This window comes from Palaemon carinicauda, chromosome 16 (genome assembly GCF_036898095.1).
Source record: "Palaemon carinicauda isolate YSFRI2023 chromosome 16, ASM3689809v2, whole genome shotgun sequence".
NCBI classification, from domain to species: Eukaryota; Metazoa; Arthropoda; class Malacostraca; order Decapoda; family Palaemonidae; genus Palaemon; species Palaemon carinicauda.
This window is the reverse complement of record NC_090740.1, coordinates 132,722,597-132,731,305: the sequence shown is the minus strand read 5'-3', so window position 1 is coordinate 132,731,305 and position 8,709 is coordinate 132,722,597. Positions and strand designations below refer to the sequence as shown.

The 8,709-nt window shown below is 37.6% G+C and overlaps 1 pseudogene; it reads right to left on the bottom strand.

Annotated features, from left to right (window-relative positions):
* Positions 1–1,083: 1,083 nt before the first annotated feature.
* Positions 1,084–2,357, bottom strand: LOC137655577 (uncharacterized; annotated as a pseudogene).
* Positions 2,358–8,709: the final 6,352 nt, after the last annotated feature.

Below are 8,709 nucleotides of genomic sequence, written 5' to 3'. Positions count from 1 at the left end.
GTTCCTTGTTGGACAATTAGCAGATGGTGTAGTGTAGGGCATTGGTTACTTGGTAAACTCTGGGATGAAAGAATACAAATGACTGGGGCTTTTTTCTTTATCTTCCCCTCTCTTGGGGAACAGCACCATGGGTCTGTTTGCAAGCTGACCTCCCCCACGATAAGTAAGAATCGCTTCCCTTGTATATGCTAGTATAGATTTTATACTAGTACACGTCCCCAGTGCTTCCCGCGAGTTAGGCGTTGGGAAACATTTATGGGTATAATCAAGTACTGTATTCCTATTTTTAAACTCGGAATATGCTTACCTAGACATACATGTGCTATCTCTCACAACCACACTGGTTGCTCAGGCTGCTATCAGCAGGGCATGTAGTATGGTACGGTTCGATTTGTTTTTTGGTAATTCGTACCACCTATTTTTACCGTACCGTAATTTCGTACAGTACCTAAAAATTCATAACGTACCGTACTAATACAATATTTTATCGCACTTTTACTACTACTACTACTACTACTACCACCACTTCCAGAAGATTGGGGTTATGTAATACACTAATGATAAGATACAATTTTATTTTGCTAAGGTTACAAAAGGAAAAGGTTCAGTTATACAGTATTAGGCATTCATACAGTTTTATGTGTTGCAGCGTAATAGCATTACAGCGTCAACAATATCCTCTTTTAGACCTAGTCTTAAATCATTAAGAATATAGCGCAACCCAGAGAATGTGCGCTCTACGCTCGCTTGAGTAACAGGCAGAGCAACTGCTACTTCAGCAAGATTTTTTAGTGCACTTTCTTGTTGATAATGCTACCACTGGAAAATACACTCATTTTTACTGATACGTGGAGCTTGAGTCCAAGAAGATGTATTTGACTAATTTCCTTCTGTTCTTCAGTGAGGAGAACATTATATCTTCTGTCAAGATACACAGCAGATGGGAAAGCAGGGTTCCTGAGCAGAGAATCTTGCCGTTTTTCCATGGCTTGAAGGAGAAGTGGTGCTGTGACTGCAGTGCTTCTTTCCAAAAACAACTTTGCACTTAACCCACTGAGCAAGGAATTCTCCAGCTGTGAGATTTTACATCTGTAGTGCACACGTAGCCTTACGGAGTAGTTTCAGAGCTTCTGTTATGTCACTTATTTTCTCCCAATCTTCCTCTAAAATAAGTAGAGATTCAGTAGCTAGGCCCATTTGGTTCAAGAATAACTGTTTTTCAAGGACACTGTCCAACATATCATACGTTGAGCCCCATCTTGTTTCACAGTCTAGTTTTGGAAGTGATATGGAGCTGTTCTTGAATATTAAGCGCATATTTTTTGTATGCGTCTTATTCACCACTTTCCACACCCTACATAAGATATGTTTTACACTGTCTGTTTTCAGAACATCATGCACACAGAGTTGCATGGTGTGTAAAGCGCACCTTACAGATGTAACACTTTTAGCTGCTAAGTGAATGTCATTTACTAAGTCATTTAACTTATTTTCAGCAGCTTCCAATACTTGTTCATCATCGTTTTCTTCATTGTCACTCAAAATTTCTTCACTGTTTCCTTCCTTCTCCTGTGTATCACTCTGCATCAGTTTTCCTACTTTGATTACGTTTGATCTGTTATCTGTGGTTAATGAGTAAATTTGTTTTTCTTGTATTCCAATCTTATTCAAACAAGCTAGCAAAACTGATTTGATCTCTTCAGCTGTTGCCCTTTGTGTCATTTCCTTTACGGAGGCTGTCACTACCTTCAAGTTGCCATCGAAATCAGACTGCACGTTCACTCCAAGGAAATGACGCCCACGTCGGGTGCAGAGATCTAACTTCACACAAACCAAGCGCATATCGAACTCAGTCCTTAACTTAAGTCTTTTTTTTTTTTTTCTGCGGCTTCAAGAGTCAGAGACCAAACAGCTCTTTGACTTAATGACACACCAAGCTTGTTTGCAATGGGACCCATAAGCTTTGACATGACTGTTTTTTCAAAAACAGACAAGGGCACTCCGTTGACAGTAACTGCTTCAACGACAAGTCCCTGCATCTCTTGCTTACTCATTGTGTATTCAAGCACTTCCGTTTTCTTCCTTTTTGCACACGAATCTTCGCTAATCGTACTGACAAAATGATTAGATATATTTTCTCTCTCCCGTTTCCTAGACGCATTGTTTTTGGCATTGTCCAGGAGTTTCTTATATTCCTCCGCATGTCGTCTTTTCAGTTGATCACATAACGGCTTTGAGTGAAGTTCTGCGCCTGGCTTCGGTGTGTATGAGTAACCACATCCAGACACAAGGCAACTTCCTGAATTCTTCGTAATGGAGAAGAGCTCAACACTAACAAACTCTCGGTGCCGACCCATTGTGAGAATCTGTAAGACAAAAAAATAGCATATTAGATTTAAAAACAAAAAAAATGTGCTCATGGCTTGCACACAAAAAAGTCTCTCTCTCTCTCTCTCTCTCTCTCTCTCTCTCTCTCTCTCTCTCTCTCTCTCTCTCTCTCTCTCATGGCTTGCACACAAAAATCTCTCTCTCTCTCTCTCTCTCTCTCTCTCTCTCTCTCTCTCTCTCTCTCTCTCTCTCTCTCTCTCTCTCTCTCTCTCATGGCTTGCACACAAAAATCTCTCTCTCTCTCTCTCTCTCTCTCTCTCTCTCTCTCTCTCTCTCTCTCTCTCTCTCTCTCTCTCTCTCTCTCTCAAAACTATAATAATTTTGCTTGAATTCTTTAAATAGGGAAGAGAACATCATTCGAGTCTTACCTTATGTATGATCAAGCTTCCCTAATAAGTACTGCCTCCGTAGCACAAAAGCAGAGTGTAGCGGCAGTCTTTCGGGCAGCAATCAGCAGGCCTCAGTGTCCTCACGACGGCGTTAGTGTCCTGACCTGAGCTGATGTAGTGAGTGTGCAGACCAAGTACTGACTGATGAATGATGATGGATGGAGGGGTTATAAATGCATTGTCACGTGTGTCAAGGCTGGGTCAAGGCCAGTGTAGTTTTCTCACCTGAGCCGACTGAGTGATAAGCCGATAAGTAGGTGGGGTCCCTGCTCAGCCTTGCTTTGACGGCTGCCGGGGCAAACTCCTGGGGGATATGCTTTAATTAACACCCTAGTGAGAAGACCTCTGCTAATCCTTTATGGTCACACACCTGGTTGACTTGGGCGGTTGGGCGGCGGGGGGCCGGGCTTGGGTGCTTGCGACACCTATCTGAATTTGGTACGGAAATGGTACGATTAAGTGCGGAAAAAAAAATTGTACTTTCGTACCGTACCGAACTCGAAGGAAAATATCGTACCGAACCGTACCGAACCGTACCGTACTACATGCCCTGGCTATCAGTATTCCCTATATGTATCATTTAGTGAGGTGTTAAGGTTTTTCTTCTAGCTACAGTCTAACACTGTACAGTACAGAGAACACCTGGGTCAATGACCAAAGCCAGAGGCTGGAGCAAGAAAATGAGATTTGGAAATAATTTTTATTTTTCCTGACTAATACAAACTTGTAGCTATTTATACAAATTTTCCCATCATCACCTGTCCCCAATAAGTCTTGCCTGCAATAAAAAAGTTCACCGAGGTGTGAGTAGATATAGATGGCTGGGTACCCCTCAGCCACCCCTTACCATCGCCATTATAATAGTCAGGTAGAGTTGCCACCTCGTATTAAAAATCATAATGGCCAGCTTTCCAGCTTTGCACAAAGATAATACGTAATAAATAGCTACATGATTGTATTAGTTAGGAAAAATACCAATTATTTCCAAATTTGTCATTTTCTTGCTCACCTTCCCCCCCTCTCCAAGTAGGTTACTGAGCTTCAGTCTCTCTCCTTTAGCGTGACTCATACCGAGTATTGAAGATGCCCCTCTTTCTCCTACATTCCCGAGTTTATAGCTAAAACACAGAATATGTTGCTTCTCGGTTCCAGATTTTCCTTATTTCTAGTTGTGGATTATAAAGTGTTAACCTATGATCTTGATGAGCTGTGAGGGTGCCAAAACTTATCTTAACATACACAAGCAACTCGATGTAATCTGCAGCACCACTTTGTCAGCACTTGAAGAGTTAGGAAGAAGGTGACTTAGAATACAATCTCCTTTTTGGATAAGGGAAGTTATTAACTGACCCTTTAGCCTCTTCTGCTCTAGGTAGAGCTTGAGTTAGAGCTCATGGCACCAGGGATATAAGCACGACCATGGCATTCCCGTAAGAATCCCTCTTTGGTGCAGGTACTCCATGCAGGGTGTTGAAAATGGCTACACAGCAGGTGGTTTAGCTGCCTCTGCTCCTGTCATAGGACCAATAGCATTGAATTGAGAATGGAGGATACGTGTTAGACTAGAATGTAAGTGAAGCTTGACTGGCCCTTAACTTTCCATCTTCCCCTCTCTTGGGGCTCGGCATCAAAAACTGTCGGCTTGAATCAATAAGAATGCAGGCAAGCCCCATTTAGCTTGTAGTCTTTCTGTATGTTACAGAAATGTCCTTCCCCACACTCTTTAGAAAGGATAATGTGTTGTAATCATGAAAACCCATGGATGAATATATACCTCATTGTCACTACACATAGATTTTCTGCTTTACATACTTTATTGTACAGTCTGTGGACCTGCTGGGATTTTTAAATCACTGTTTCATGAGATGTAAGGAAACTTAACTTTGTGCCATTTTCAAGGGTCCGAGTTTCTGAACTTCTGCTCACCTTAGGATGAGTCTCTTATGTAAAGAACAAAGATTTTTACTAGTGTAGAAATAAATTGCAAATTTTGGAAAGTAATTTTTGTTTTTCCTAACCATACAAACTTGGGTCCTTTAATCAAACTTTCCTGCCATCACCTATCGGATCCTATCCCCTAGAAGTCCTGACTGCAATTAAGCGACTACTCAGTGATTAAGTAAGGGGCTGGAGCTCTACACCTTGTTATAAAGGTTTAACTGCTGAGTACTATAGCTTCGCTGATATCTATTCTATTATTATTATTATTATTATTACTATCCAAGCTACAACCCTAATTGGAAAAGCAAGATGCTATAAGCCCAGGGGCTCCAATAGGGAAAAATAGCCCAGTGAGGAAAGGAAATAAGGAAATAAATAACTGAAGAAAACAAATTAACAATAAATCATTCTAAAAAAAGTAATGTCAAAAGAGATATATCATATATAAACTATTAACAACGTCAACAACAAAAATGTCATATATAAACTATAAAAAGACTCATGTCTGTCTGGTCAACAAAAAAGCATTTGCTCCAACTTTGAACTTTTGAAGTTCTACTGATTCAACAACCCGATTAGGAAGATCATTCCACAACTTGGTAACAGCTGGAATAAAACTTCTAGAGTACTGCGTAGTATTGAGTCTTATGATGGAGAAGGCCTGGCTATTAGAATTAACTGCCTGCCTAGTATTACGAACAGGATAGAATTGTCCAGGGAGATCTGAATGTAAAGGATGGTCAGAGTTATGAAAAATCTTATGCAACATGCATTATGAACTAATTGATCGACGGTGCCAGAGATTAATATCTAGATCAGGAATAAGAAATTTAATAGACCGTAAGTTTCTGTCCAACAAATTAAGATGAGAATCAGCAGCTGAAGACCAGACCGGAGAACAATACTCAAAACAAGGTAGAATAAAAGAATTAAAACACTTCTTCAGAATAGATTGATCACCGAATATCTTAAAAGACTTTCTCAATAAGCCAATTTTTTGTGCAATTGAAGAAGACACAGACCTTATATGTTTCTCAAAAGTAAATTTGCTGTCAAGAATCACGCCTAAAATTTTGAAAGAGTCATACAAATTTAAAGAAACAGGATTCAGGTTATGGTGAAGAAAAATACATATTTTCCTAAATTTGTAATTATTCTTGGTTTCTCCAGCATCAATATCATTGCACTTCGTATCTGTTATACTTTTATGTGCTTCCAGATGTTGTTGTTTTGCTTTGTGTTTTCAATAGGCTGCCGTGCACTTCTATGCTTTGATATTGCCTTTGTCTTGGCTTTTTGGGCCTATTGTCTCTTTTGTTTCAGATGTTCAACTTTAGCCATGGTCCTTAAGAGAGCATCATTATCCTCCCAACTTCTGCTAATTGCTAGAACATTATAATGACCTTGTAACAAAATTTAGAGTGGCTGAAGACATGTAGGGAATCCATGTGGTATATTGTTATGGCTTGATGTTCCACATAAATGAGAGTAGTGTGCGGTACATCAAGAAAAAATACGCAAACGTTCATGGTGCTTCAAGTGCAAGTACCTGTACTGTACTGTACTGTACTGTACTGTACTGTACTGAGCCTGTAGCAATGGTTAGAGACAAGACAATGATCCAGATGGAGAATGCCTTGAATGTGTGGATTGAGGACTGCCACTGCACATGTGTAGCTCTGGACATATTTTTAGCTGGGAGAAGGCAAAATCTTTTTTGATATTTCAAGTAGTCTCCAGTACGATTGAGGAACTTGGACCTAGCACCTGTTGGACTCGTTGAGCTATATACCTTACAATGTTCTAAGCCTTAGTAGTTGCATGACTTTTCACACCCATTCACATGAAAAAATTGGCAGTATGTGTGCAGGGTAACTTGTAAAATACCCATATGATGTTCTTGTACAGAACTTGTTTTTATGTTACAGTAAATGTATGTAACTTTGATATACTGTACCCTCAATAATGCTTCTATTGTATAGTAACCTCTTATTTACTTTAAATGTACTACAATGATAGCACTGTGCAGATACAATAACATGCGTAAGAGTGATACAGTACAGTATTGCATAGCAGGGTTTTCTATAATAGGCCTTTGTTATCAATACAGTAGTAGACTTCAAAATGATAATAAGTTGGCAAGGGGAGATTTGCCAAAGTATAGTAAATCTTTCATCGTTGGTAAATCTTTAATCACATCACTGTTGTTTTGAAGTCTGCTATGGGTGATTGAACGTGTGACTTGTTGCAATGAAACTTCAGCGTCTTCATTAGTTAATACTGATCTGTGAACTTCCCAACAATAAAGATAAAAAAGTTAATTCTGCCACACTATTGTTTCTGTGTGCTAGTAATGTGGTCTTACATTCAGTGTGCTCCCATTGTTGTGGATCTTTCTGCCCCTCAGGTTGTTTATTTGGTTGGTTTGCTTTTGTTAGTTTTTGGTTAAATGCAGGTATGTCTTCTCAGTTTGCTGGAGTGTACTTGTGTGTTTAGTGTCTTATAATGTTATTTCAGATTGTAGATTTGAATAACTTGTATCTGCTATGTTGTTTTATACAATGGGCTGTATTTGATTAGTATAAGGAATGTGAGAGCTTCAGTGAGGTACAGATGGTGGAATTTTTTAAATATAAATCTAAAAGGGAGAAAGATAGTTGTTAATGAAAGTCAGTGCTAGTGCCGCTGTATAAGATCAGGGGTCAGTAAAACTGAAGTCCTTTTCCTGATTCAAAGATAGGCAAGACTGTTGAGATTGATGGCAAGAATTCTGACACAGTTTGAGATTAGAATAAGCCTCACTGAATTCTAAAGTATTTTATTGAAATCAAGAATACCTGAATGTTAATGATATCTTATTTCCTATGAGCAGACTCATGGTGTATACAAAATTAACCCTAATCATATTATTACTGTACATTAGAAATTTCTGAGCCTTTAGCTAAAGGTAGGATAGAATCTTCGTTTTTGTCAGTATCTTTAGGCAAATGCTGGAGTGAAGCTTCAACCATTACTACTTTTTGGTACTACTGTACGTATGACTGCTTTTTTGGGGACTAACAATTGATCATGGTAAGAAACAGGGACACCAGTGGAGGAAGAAAATTCCAGTACTGCACATGTTAAAATAGTACCACACACTAACAAAGTGGCAGTGACTCATTTTATCCTATATATATATATATATATATATATATATATATATATATATATATATATATACATACATATATATATGGATATATATGTATATATATGTATATATATATATATATATATATATATATATATATAATTTATATATGTTTATTGTATATATATATTTATTATATATATATACATATATATATAATGTATGTATATATATATATAATGTATGTATATATATGCCACAAAAGCATTTTGTATTAGAGTTTGTTCTACCAAAGGGAAATCAATTTTTTGATAAGAGCGTCTGGTCGGCCAATGATCCTTGTCCAGCCGCAAGTTGATCCGTGTCCGACCACAAGCTCTTATCAAAAAATGAATTTCCCCTTGGGTCTTTGATTTGGGGGCAGAGCGAATTCGATATCAAAAGTTACTTATGGCTTATTTGGATAAACGAAAATCACGAGTGTTAGTGGTAAAATATCAATATATATATATATATATATATATATATATATATATATATATATATATATATATATATATATACATATATATATATATATATATATATATATATACATACATACATACATACATATATATATATATATATATATATATATATATATATATACATACATACATACATACATACATACATACATATACATATATATATATGTGTGTGTGTGTGTGTGTGTAAATGTATATACACACACGTCGGTAATCATATTTACTTACTGGTTTACCCAATTTTACTTCCAGTAACATATTTATGCCTGCAGTAGTAACCGTAAAATCAAAAAATGATAAGTTTAAATGTCAAATATAAAACACTGTC